The following is a 12522-nucleotide window of genomic DNA, read 5'->3' as shown; positions in this document are numbered from 1 at the left end:
TCATTGGAAAAGTAGATTTACAGTCTTGGCTCCTGCCAGACACTGCAGAAAAGAATAAAGATCACATCACAAGTCCCTGAAGTACAACAAGAGCTATTACCACTTCGCATGTGGTAGCTGGAACAAATCCAAAATGCTGAGGTAAGTCAGTAGTTGCCCTCAGATGCCTTAGAGCTTTCTGCATGACTCCCAACCAGCCCTATGTGGAGCTCGACCCCACCCCAGTTAGTTTTAGGTTCTTTCAGCCTGGGGGAAAACGGCTACCAACCGCTCTGGCCATTGTCCAGAAGGGAGTACCCTACGGAGCCGTGCAAAGACTCACAGACACAATTTTGTCCCATTGCCAAATTCAAGAAGCCCATGGAAATGCCAAGACATGAATGAAACCATAGCTCTTCTCCTTCAGATCAGCATGATCTTGCCCATTCCTCATCAAGGACTGTTCAGTCTTATTTCTAGCCTCAGATAATCAGAAACAAAGATAGCAGCGCTGTCTGAAACATATGAACAAGTTCCTAGAGGAGGCTCATCTTCATGTCCTCATTCTCAAGCTTTCTGTATGGATGGTAGGTGGGTTTTTTTCTTCAGCTTCGATCATTACCTTTTGACCTGACCAGTGCCCCCAGGGTCTCTTCTGGGATCATGGAGGTATTAATATTGGCTTTACAAAAGAGAGAAATTCAATGCTCTGTCTTGAAATGTTCTGTGGCTCAGGGCCCTGTACAGAGAGTGAACCGAAACAAACACACTGGAGTATCTTGGATTCATGATAAACACAGACATATGGCACCAGGGAAGACAGTCATAAGCCATGTCTGAGGATAAATCAAGGTCTCAAGGTACCAAGCTCAGAAGAATGTTAATAGCACATGAAGATGTGCATAATGGAAAATGAGCAGTGTCACAGACACAAAACTCCAATTTTTCTTGCAGCCTATTGGGAATGCTGCTCTCATGCACAGACATGCATTACTGAACTAGATTTCATGTAAACCCAACATAGTAATTTCTGTTAGCCCCTCCACATCCCAGCCTAGCACATCTGTTGGGAGCAGTCAAGATCCTGTTGCCTATTCTCTGCTCCCACAACTGTTGAATGCAGAGAATCAGATTTTTCTAAGACCAATCTTTATTGCACATGCTAGCTGAGGCAAATGGAGAGGTTGCAAAAAGGAGTACAGCATCCCCTCGCTGGAGCACAGTGCTTTACTGAGGTCTCGGAGCACTCTTTCTTCCATGGATAATAGACTTGGTCTGGTAATGACAGTCAAGGATAAGCTGAACACCAAGACTCATATGGCAGAAGCTGGGTTGAGCAGAGTGTAACCTGCACACAGAGGTATCCTCACTCCTTGTAAGTCAATATGATGGACTGGTGATTATCTCTTTGCATCTGGAAACAGCAGCCCATGTCTCGGAACCTGGGATGTGAGGTGATAGATAATTCTCAGAAATCTGGGCAGGGTCCCTGCTTTATCCCTTCCTACCTTTTCCACTGCTCCCCAAGACCATACAAAATCTAGGAAAGAGAAAGTGGCAGTGATACTTTTTATGATTTTCTGGCTGAAGAGGCTATGGTTATCAGGCACAATTAGCCTAGCCCTGGCCCATCTGATGACTCTACCTCAGGAGACTGCTATTGCAAAAAACAATCATCCCTCCAACAGAAGACATTCAAAATTGCTGGTTGGACAAAATAATTATTACTCTCACGGAGCCTAGAAAGAAGTCAACCTAGCATTGATTCTATTGGCTGAAAGAAAGTCCATGGTTTATCAGCCACATCAAAGAAGTGACGCAGCCTAGAATGCCTCTAATGTGGGTTTGTGAGAGCATCCAAGAAAAAGTTCAAGTCTTTGTACTACAATGTTTTTGGTATGTTCAAGAACACGACGTTTTGTGCAGACCCCAACATTAAAAGCTTCTTTAGCCCAACGGCCAACCATGTGGTGGAGCACAACCCTGAACCCTCCTTCTGGTCCGTATAGCACTCCCAGAGCTTGGCAGGTCTGGTTCTGTCCCCAAGCTGCAAGCAGCCTGAAGTACTTCCTGTCATGGCTCTGTGGGCCACGTTACTAGAAGAAAGGAAATCTTTCAGGTAAGCAGGGTAACTTTCCCTATAGTTAAAGCCCCTAAAACATCTTGCCATTTAGAGCTATGTGATTTGTTAATTTTATTTTTTGCTTAGGCATGAGAATATTTAAAGCACTGAACTCAAGGTTCTGCTCCTATCTCACTCACAGTCTGCTGTGTGAGTGGGGCTGGATCACTTCCCCTCTTTGTACGTCAGTTTCCCTCTCCACACACAATACCTACCTACTCCACGTGGGCAGAGTGCAAATTTGCCGAGGCACCAGCATGGCACTAACTTTTTGGCTGAATCCCTATTGGATACCAGAATGTGCCCGCGCTGTGTATTTCTCCTGCAGTGACTTGAGCTATAGACAAGTGAAGCCAAACAGGAACCTTGCTTTGACTAAGCTGATAAGAACCAGGTTGAGTTTATATTAGCTGGGCCTCCAGCTTTGCAGGTTTGGCAGCAGCACCATATGATTTTGTGAAGCCCTGGGTATTTCCCCGCCACGCCTATTTTCATAATTTTTCCCCCTTCCATTTTTTTCTCCTTGAGAAGGGCTGTAATTTGAGTGCCTCTGAGTCAGTGTGCAGTGTAAGCAGATTATCCTTCACCTCACCTTCCCCAGAGGCGGCCTCTTACCTGTGCACACACCTTAGCATGTGCTAATGTTGCAGCCCAATTTAAATATCTTTGAGTTTAGGCTCCTTTAAAGCACAGAGTGTGAGGAACCAGGCACAAAAGCCTGAAGAGCTAGTGCTGCGTGTGCCACCCAGTGGTCAGGCGCTACTGTTCTCTGCCACCAGCCACAGGACTTGGACCTGCCCCTGGAAAGATTGTTACTCAGAAGAACATGAACTAAACTGGCAAAAGGAAAACATTCAAAGGGAAATCATGCCACTGGAAGAGTTCACGGCAGTGATGGAGCAAGAGCGGGTTTCGCATCCACGGCCCTTCGTAGCTCAGCACTGAAGAAGTGGAGAGGTACAAGCAGTCAAACATACGAATCCTCTGAACTCCATTGGAAATGTGGCAATAGGACATGTCTTGCAGAATAGCCAGGGGTATTACGTGATTTGCTGACCACATCCTGATGTGAGAGCTCTTTTGCTAACTTAGTAATAAGAGACTTAGGGCGGGTCTACACTGGGGACGGGGTATTGATCTAAGATACGCAACTTCAGCTACGTGAATAGCGTAGCTGAAGTCGAAGTATCGTAGATCGATTTACCTCAGGTCCTCATGGCGCGGGATCGACGTCCGTGGAGCACCCTGTCGACTCTGCTACCACCGCTCGCTCCGGTGGAGTTCTGGAGTCGACGGGAGCGCGCTCGGGGATCAATATATCGCATCTAGATGAGACGCGATATATGGATCTCTGAAAAATCGAATGTTACCCACCATACGGCGGGTAGTCTGGACGTACCCTCGGGCATTAAAATTAATTACCTGAGGCTGCAGTCAGCACAGGAGTTTGGGGTCAAATATGAACCATTTTGGGTTTTGTGAAGGAGAAACTGATGATGCCTGAAAGTGGGTAGAGCAAACTGGCACATAAAAGAGCCCTTTCCCTGCCAAAGGTGCTGCTGCTGATGTGTCTAACCCAAAGCTGGGGGGCAAAGCCTGCCCTGGAGAACCTCGCTAGAGCTAGGGGAACTGTTCGAAGCGAGCATTCAAGTTACACAATTAGCCCCTTTCTCTCTTTATGAATTATCTTTAAACAGATGTCAGGTGTTTTTTTTTAATTTGTTTGACAAACACTTTCTGTAGTGAATGTGTTTCAGGAAATGAGTTGTTTTTGAACTGTTCACCATGGCTATTGATACTGGTATTGGTTTGGGTGTTTGTGATCCAGGAATTAATATTTATCCTGTGGAACTGGCCCTCTAAGTCACATGAGTGTGTTTCTGTTCCCTGGTGCTCATTGTGGAATAGAATTTAGTTTTGTTGAGAGTCTTATATTGCGCGCACGCACGCACACACGAGTACGTTACTGAAGGGCCTTCTGTGGCCAAGCAACAATCATAATGCTTTCACATACATTGCACTTTCCGGCCTCAGATCATAAAGCACGCTACAAAGCTAATCAAGGGTTTATAGATGGGAAAACTGAGGCACAGAACCCTTTAGAGACTTGCCCAATGTAGGAGCAGCACCTTGGCTTTCTTGACTCCCAGCCCTGTGTTCAATCCCCAAACTACAGTCGCCCACTCAATGCCATAATGCAGCAGATCCACACTTTTTATTTTTGTTAGTTAACACAGAGAAGAGACTTTAGAAATCCTGGCCCTATTACATGTCCCTTCTAGCCCATTGACATATAGCGCTATGTGCGGGGGTTGGGGGGGGGGAGGAGGGAGAGAGAGAGAGAGAGAGAGAGACTAGCTGCTGTGCTAAGCTTACCCAGAAATGCAAAGACTCAGGATTTTGTTATGGAAATGTTTGCTTTGGCTCTCAGGATGCTTCTCTTGTGAACTTTTGTTTTGCATTTTTCCTTAGTGTGTGTTTGCTGTTCATTTGTGCTGCACTTGCTGTGAGAAATTAAGCCATCACGTTGGTATTTTCTTTTCTTTAAAATCCTTACAATCCTTTCAGTATTGCAAGTTAACAGGACAAAGGAAATAAACACTTGAAAGAAGATACAAGCTGTGTTTCTGTTTTACTTTGGTGCTGCTGTGGTAACTGAATACCAGTCGGCAAGGTCAAAATAAGAACCTGCCAGAAAAGCCCAGCTCTCAAACCAGAGGTCGGGTTGCCTATCATTAAGCAATTTTCAGACTACCTGCCTAAAGATCAAAACAGTTACTCTGTAAATCTCCGAGTGTTTCATATAGTTTCCTTGTCATGTGGTCATTAAGTTTTATAACCTTTATATTTCAAATGAAACAATGAATGTGAATTCCTTCTAAATGTCATAATAGATTCCACATGTTAACGATTTTTAATATTTTGGTTGCTCAGTAGGTAGTAAACTTGCCTGTGGGACTGTTAGTGTTGGCCAAGAACCTGTGGTGGGATCCCTCAAGGAACGTAGCGATTGCAACACTGAGCATCACAGCATCCAACTTTTAGACATGTAGACTACCACAGGACCACCCTGCCATCCACAGAGCAGCGTTAGGTGTCTTGGCTCCTTATACAACCAATGGGGCGAGAAGGGCACCTTAGAATGTGATCCACATAAGCCAGCAAGCTAGGTGGTGTGCCATGGAAGCTAGCCAGTGGGAGAAACTGATGATGGGATGCGTGCTAAGACCTGCCCCTCTCTGAGATAGGCACCTAAGTCCAGACTGCAGGGAGGCACCTAGGTTTGCTTAGTGATGCATGAATTAGCACTCGCCACCCGGATTCAAACTGCTAAGACACCTAGAGACATTTCTTGAGGGAATTGAGCTAGGCACCTTCCTCTCTTCATCCAAAATGTATGGAGGGGGAGGTGCTGGTGCCCCACCTTGTAACTTTTAGCCCAGGGATGTGGGAAACCTGGGTTCACTTGCCCCTCTCTGCCAGAGGCAGGAGAAGGAATTTAAAATTAGGGGTCCTATCTCTCAGGCACAGGCTTTAATCACTGAAGTGTGGGATACTCCGCTGTGGACCTCCCGCACTCTCTCCTATTGAAGCTGTTGCATAAATAATGACAGTGTGTTTGGCGCATGGGTCTCTCTCTCTCTTCGTGTCTATCCACAGTGGAACAGTCAGGGGTACCTTTGTGGATCCCACCCTATCGACATTCCCCTTACTAAACCACCACCCACACACTATCCAGTGCTGTCCTGGGCAGCTGCCTGGTGGGGGTCTTATCTCCAACAGATGCCTAAGTTTGCTGTCAAATACACTTTGGCACAATTTGTTAAGCCAATCAAATATTTCTGAGTTAATTGGAAGCTGTAGAGGGTAAGGCTTAAGGGCGTGAAACTCCCTGCAGTGATCCAAGAGCATGGGTACCCCACCTCAGGGCAGCCGGTTAAAAACCAGAGCACAAACCCCAAATTGGTGGCAAGGTCTAAACTTAGATTTCACCAACCCATTGCACCAAGTGCAAACTTCTCAGGCACACTAGCCGCCTTAATACAGAGCCACAGTCCCCTGGGGTACTCTGGCCTGTTCCAGGTGAGTGAAGCTATTTGGTAGATGGCCCCTTACATCAATAATCACACCACGAAGTGGGTATTCACCCACGAAAGCTCATGCTCCAATACTTCTGTTAGTCTATAAGGTGCCACAGGACTTTTTTGTTGCTTTTAACAATATTCAGCTTATTCCCAATCCCAAGGGACCAGTCACTTATCCCACGTCAGGAGCACTTTAGGTCTCACACCAAGATAAGGCTTGTAGCCAGTCTGATGGTTAAACTATATGAAGCTTTATTGAATAAAAAAGGAAATGAGAGAGTTATTTACAAGGTAAAAGCAAGCAAACATATACACACGACTGAGTTACAGCTTTAGGTTTCAAAAGGAATTACAGGGCTCTCTAATCAGAAAGCGCTATGTCTTCTTGTCAAGGCTGAAGCCACACTCTGGCACTTAGAGTGCAGAAGGTGGGGGCCCGCAAGGATTCCAAAAAATTAATATTGCCCACTCCAGGCTGGTATTCAACTCCCAAGGTTACAGCTTTTCTCTGACCTTGGCTTGGTAAATGCTGCCACCTCCCAAATGCATAAAAAAACCCAATCCTTGGACCTAGGAAGGCGCACTTGGGAATTCCTCCCTGTGGGGTACCCTCAAGCCCTTTCACACACACCCCCTCTGGGGAAAGGCTGAGAAGAAAACAAAGGAAATTAGCGGTTGCCACCAGCTAATTAAAGGACGTATCTCTGGAGATATTTAAGAGTAGGTTAGATAAATGTCTATCAGGGATGGTTTAGACAGTATTTGGTCCTGCCATGAGGGTGGGGGACTGGACTCGATGACCTCTCGAGGTCCCTTCCAGTCCTATGAATCTATCAGTCTATGTATAATCTGTATGCTCAAAAGGTCTGTTTTTTACACACACACACACTTTCTCTCTCTCTCCTCGCCCTCTTTGAATATCTGTGACATGACTTTCCCCCCATCCCCTCCCTCCTGGGATGCTTCAGGGATGAATGAGCTGCTTGAACAGCTGGAAGATTAGAAGTGCTCCCAGGTAGACAAGGTGTCTGGGACTCTAATCAGGCAGCACCCACACACCCAGTGCATGGACACTGCCCGAGGTGCAGTGTGACCAACCAGGCTTGGACACGTCATCGCTAGTTGCAGGCCATGAGGAGCAGGTCCTTAAAAGGGGAAGGGGCCATGTGCCCAGGCATGCACTCACAAGATTGTACCGCCCGTGACGTCCCTTCTTGGGGTTCAGCATAAAGGTTAAAAGCAAACAAAAGCATCTGGGCTTAGCACAGAGGAGATCCACAAGCCAAAATAAAGACATAACCTGCTCACATCTACCTAAACATTCCCTATCCCAGTGAGTCCTGCTAGGCACAGAAAATCATTTTTCATACCTGGTTCAACTCTTACACAGCATTGCTGATCCATGTCCCTGCAGCCCAGCGAGCCCCACAGACAAAGGGATTGTTTCTTTCCCCATTTTAAAACGTTCCAGCCTTCCCAGTGGCTCTTTTGGTCAGGTGCCCACTTTTTTTTCTTTACCTGGGGGACTTTTTAACCCTTTACAGGCACAGCATGTCAAGAACAGCTATCAAGAGGGATTTTACAGCTAACTGACTGGCTGAGTGTTCATCAAAGGGAGCTGCCCCTCTCCTTTTATTTATCACAGTCCTGTAGGGCTAATCCCGGCTAAGCAGCTGGGGATCTCTTGCTTATGCCTAGAAACACTTTTCTCTCTCTCCCTGCCTTCCCACCACAGGGTCGAAGCACTGCAGAGATCCTTAGCTCCTTTGGTACGGGGTTTTTAATTCACTCTCCTGCTATGTGCCCTAAGCTGCAAAATCAGCTGATGGGAGGCGTCCACTTGACAGATTCAGCTTCATGGGGAGAGAGCAGAACAAGAGTGCATAGTCTTTTGGCCCATATTCATCTGTTAAGTATCAGGGGAGTAGCCTGTTAGTCTGGATCTGTAAAAGCAGCAAAGAATCCTGTGGCACCTTATAGACTAACAGACGTATTGCAGCATGAGCTTTCGTGGGTGAATACCCACTTCGTCAGATTCATGCCATCACATGCCTCCGATGAAGTGGGTATTCAGCCACGAAAGCTCATGCTCCAATATGTCTGTTAGTCTATAAGGTGCCACAGGACTCTTTGCTGCTTTTATTCATCTGTTAATTGACTGAAATGACACTTTTCCCTAATATCTTTTGGGGGGGGAGAGTCTGTTTCAACAGACTATGTGAGAGAGTTATGCAGAGCTCATCATCTCATCACTTTTGTATTGCTGCAAAAGTGAAATCCCCTAACTTGGCTGGGCCGTGAATGAGCTGTCTGTCTCGTTTAGAGCCTGACCCATCTGTGACCTTCCTCCATGCTGCCTTTGCTAGCTTGCTGAAAGTGCAGGCAGGGGCGTCTGGCATGCGCAAGGCAGGGAGCCTTCTCCCCTGAGCATTAGCCCTCTATAAACTATTTCCTGTTATTGCCTAGTGCTGGAGCCATAGTGTGGTGGAAAGGACTGAGCAGGTTTAGGTCACAGCTGAAGCGCTTTGGGGCGGGGGGGGGGGGGGAGCATTTTTAAAGCCCGCTCTGTCAGTTTTTACCTTGCATTCCCGTACAACCTGCTTTTAATTTTTCAAGGGGTATCTTCCAAGGCAACACTTGCTATTGCAGAAGTTGTGGTGTAGTTGTTGAAGCAGAGAACTGGGTTGGAAAACTTGGGTTCTGCCGTTGGTTTGATCGCTATCCTTGACAGGCCCTTAAGCTTGCCCAGGCATCAGTTGATGCCCCCCCCCCCAGGTCTGTAAAATGACTCTAATAATGCCCATTTCAAAGAGCAAGATTAACTAATATGCATTGAGCAGCTGGCTACAAGCTACAGTAAGTGGAAATTATAACTATTATTAAAGTACCCGACAGGATGGAGCCATCAGGAGCTGCCCATATGCTACGTGGTACTGATACTTGGGAAAAATGTATGTTGACCTATATATAGAGAGAGAGGCTAAGATTTTTAGTCAGTGTCCTCTGATCTCATTGTAATCTTGTATTTTTAACTTTTGCCTTTTGGCGCAAACATACTCAACTCATCTTTGCAGTTTTCCTGCCCTGAAGCTATGCAACTGGTTAGGTGGGAGGCACGCAGGCTTGTTCTCTGATATTTGCCCAGGCTTCCATAAATAGAGGGGAATCTGGTATTATAAAACAGGCCTGTTGTGGCTTCTGTGCGTAGCTGGCGTGATGAGGCTTGAAACGGATGGTGTCACCAAAGCAAGTGACCACATCAGAGCTACTTCAGTCTGTGCTTGCAGACACACTCAGCCAGGTCATGGGGTGATCCTAGAAGCCAGTTAAACAATCTTCTTAGCCCACAAGGAATTTCCATGTACTGTAAAGCTGTCACCCCTATGTCTGACTTTTTTTTCTTTCAAGAAAATCGATTTTAAAGACCCTGCAGTCTCTCTCCTTCAGTGTCTGTTAGTTGCCATTGGCGCTAAAGCCGCCAGCATGAATCAAGAAGCGGTGAAGCACTTAGAAAGCCCTTTGTCAGGATAGCAGACTGTAGCGTGCTGGAACGCTGACAGCTGAGTTAGGCCTACATGAATCATCTGCATTCCCCCAGACCAGTGTTTCTCAATGACCAGTCCGTGGACCAGCGCCAGTCTCTGACACCATTGAGGAAGGCAGCAAGCCAGTCCCTAGTATCAAAAAACAGATTGAGAAACACTGCCCCAGGCTGCCTGAATATGTGGTTTTGGGATGACAATCACTTTTAATTTGGGGCCAGGGCTAATACCAAGGCAGTGAGCGCAATACTTTAAAACCCACACAATTGCAGCAGGATTGCCTTCTGCTGGCACTATTCTAGGGCTTGCTTCTGGCCACAGATGCACATTTATGTCAGGGGGTGAGGGGCCATGTCAGATTGCTACCAGATGGCAGTAAAAACAAGAAATATGTTGACTCCAACAGGAAGCACTATAACAGGGTTTAAAAGAGAGATGGATAAATTCATGGAGGTGAAGTCCATTAATGGCTATTAGCCAGGCTGGGTAAGGAATGGTGTCCCCAGCCTCTGTTTGTCAGAGGGTGGAGATGGACGGACGGCAGGAGAAAGATCACTTGATCATTGCCTGTTAGGTTCACTCCCTCTGGGGCACCTGGCATTGGCCACTGTCGGTAGACAGGATACTGGGCTGGATGGACCTTTGGTTTGACCTGGTATGGCCGTTCTTATGACTCCTTTAAAATCCAAGTTCCAATGTAGACCAGACCATCTGTCCTCAGCAGAGCAGGGCAGTTCTGTGCTTGTACTTTTTTGCACCAGTGTGTCTGGTGCCCAGGCAGGCTCCCAGGAATATTCTCTCTTGCACAAAGGGAGCTGGTGGCAGTTCTGAGCGCAGTACGGAGCTTACTGACGATAATAAAGATGAATGGTCTTGGACAGTGTTTCTGATGGCTTGTGCCAGTTGGCTGGAAAGTCTCCGACTTGGGTGGGGGGGAGCATCACTGGTGTTTGCCCAGAAAGCGAGAGTCACGCTCTGTGGCTGCGTCCTGGGTGGGGGGTGATATTGGGATGTCACCTACATGTTGCAAGGGACCAGCCCCTCCCCTTTGAAGGGGAACTGTTTAGCCTACAGAGATGAGCAAATTCTTTCCCTGGTGTCCCCCTCTCGGAGCCTGCCCGGCCCAGCCACAAGGTGTGGGCGCTGCTCTGCTGTGACGCAAACCACAGTGACCCCAGGGAGCCCCCCTCCATGCATGATGCGCTGCTGCTGCCAGGACCAGCTCCAAGCTTTTGCCACTGGAATCCAAAAAAGAAAAAAGGCCGGAATGCCATCCCTGAAAATGTACTGCCCCAAGCACGTGCTCGGTTTGCTGGTGCCTAGAGCTGGCCCTGGCAGAGTGACACCTTCTTGGAAGAGGGACAGGGCAGAGAGAGGACAGGACGGGGGATGGGTGCTGTCCAGCCTAGGGCAGGCTGAGTTTCTTGACCACGATAACAAGGCAAGTGTTGCTGACGGTAGAGCTTTTATTTTTGTTCCTGAGGAAGCGGCTGTCAAAGTGAAGCCCATAAATAATTCTCTCTCCCGTACAACAAGGTCTTCCTCCAGTGCCTGGCCTTCTGTCCCAAGCCCCTTTCTCTTCAGCAGGGCCAGAAAGAAGGGGAGGAGCAGTCTTTGGCTGACATGAGCCTGATTGGGAAGGGGAAGGGAAGGGGGTCCCGGGGGCTGGGTTCAGAGCGAGGTTAGCCAAATATCAGATAAATTAAGCAATGGAAACAGACAGCTCAGCTCGCAGTGAACTTTTCACCCAGCTAACCTGTTCCTCACCCGACCCCGCACAGGTGGAGAGCAACTCCAGTGGAGCATAGGGCTCACGCCCACTGCCTTCTGCTACCCAAGCATCAGGCATGGGCCTGGGATGAGGCCCGCAGAGCCAGAGCTGAAAGGGGCTTGATCTGCTCTTTGAAATATAGGAAACATTACAGGCACACGGCGAGGTGAGCCCCACTAATTTCAGAGGAGGAACTGCTGCGTCTCACCAGTGCATGGCCAGAGAGGAGAATGAGATTGCATTGCTTCTGGCCATATCCCACTAGAACTTCGAAGACATTCCACGCTGGAGAGGGCAATGAAAGGTGGGGACAGTGGTTAAACAAGGGCTATTGGGGATCCCTTCTGGGAAGATTCCAGGCTCTGATGGGAATCCAATGAAATCTGATGTTTCTTCTTCACGGACCTTTATTTGCCATTGTCAGGGCTAGTATACAAATAATTGCTGACATATGCAGAGAGAACATTACATGTATGTTAGCCATTAAATTTAATTTTCTTTTAGTTTAAACTGTATATACAGGGCCTACCTCTGATCTCATTTAAATCAGTGTAAATTGTCTTGATGAAAGCTTAGCGTGAGAGAGCCCGCTTAGAGATGTGATGCTCCCCACTTCGTATCCAACACCCGATTATGCAGTTGCCGTCCTTCCCTCTGAGCATGGGTTCACTCCCAAAGTGTTACTCCCTTGTCTGCCTGAGAGGCCAGGACCATGGGCTGGACACACAAACCTGGTGTTTCTAGTGGCTGCTCAGAGCCCACGTTTGCAACCTGAAAAGAAACATGCTTCAGCATTCAAAGAGTGGGTGAAATGCAGACACCCCCTAGTAACTTGGTAGGTGAGCGAATAAGAATCTGGCTGCAGCTCAGGTTCCCAGCCTGCTGGCACAGTTACTAACAACAGCAACTGCTTATTGTAATAGCACTTCTTACTTAGGCTTGTCCAAAGACGAAATTTGTTTGGCAAATTGACTAGTTAGGACCTGTGGCCTACATAAGAATTCATCCATCTTGGACACTTCA

This window comes from Gopherus flavomarginatus, chromosome 21, assembly GCF_025201925.1.
Source record: "Gopherus flavomarginatus isolate rGopFla2 chromosome 21, rGopFla2.mat.asm, whole genome shotgun sequence".
In the NCBI taxonomy this organism is placed as follows: Eukaryota; Metazoa; Chordata; order Testudines; family Testudinidae; genus Gopherus; species Gopherus flavomarginatus.
Note: the sequence above shows the minus strand (reverse complement) of the source record.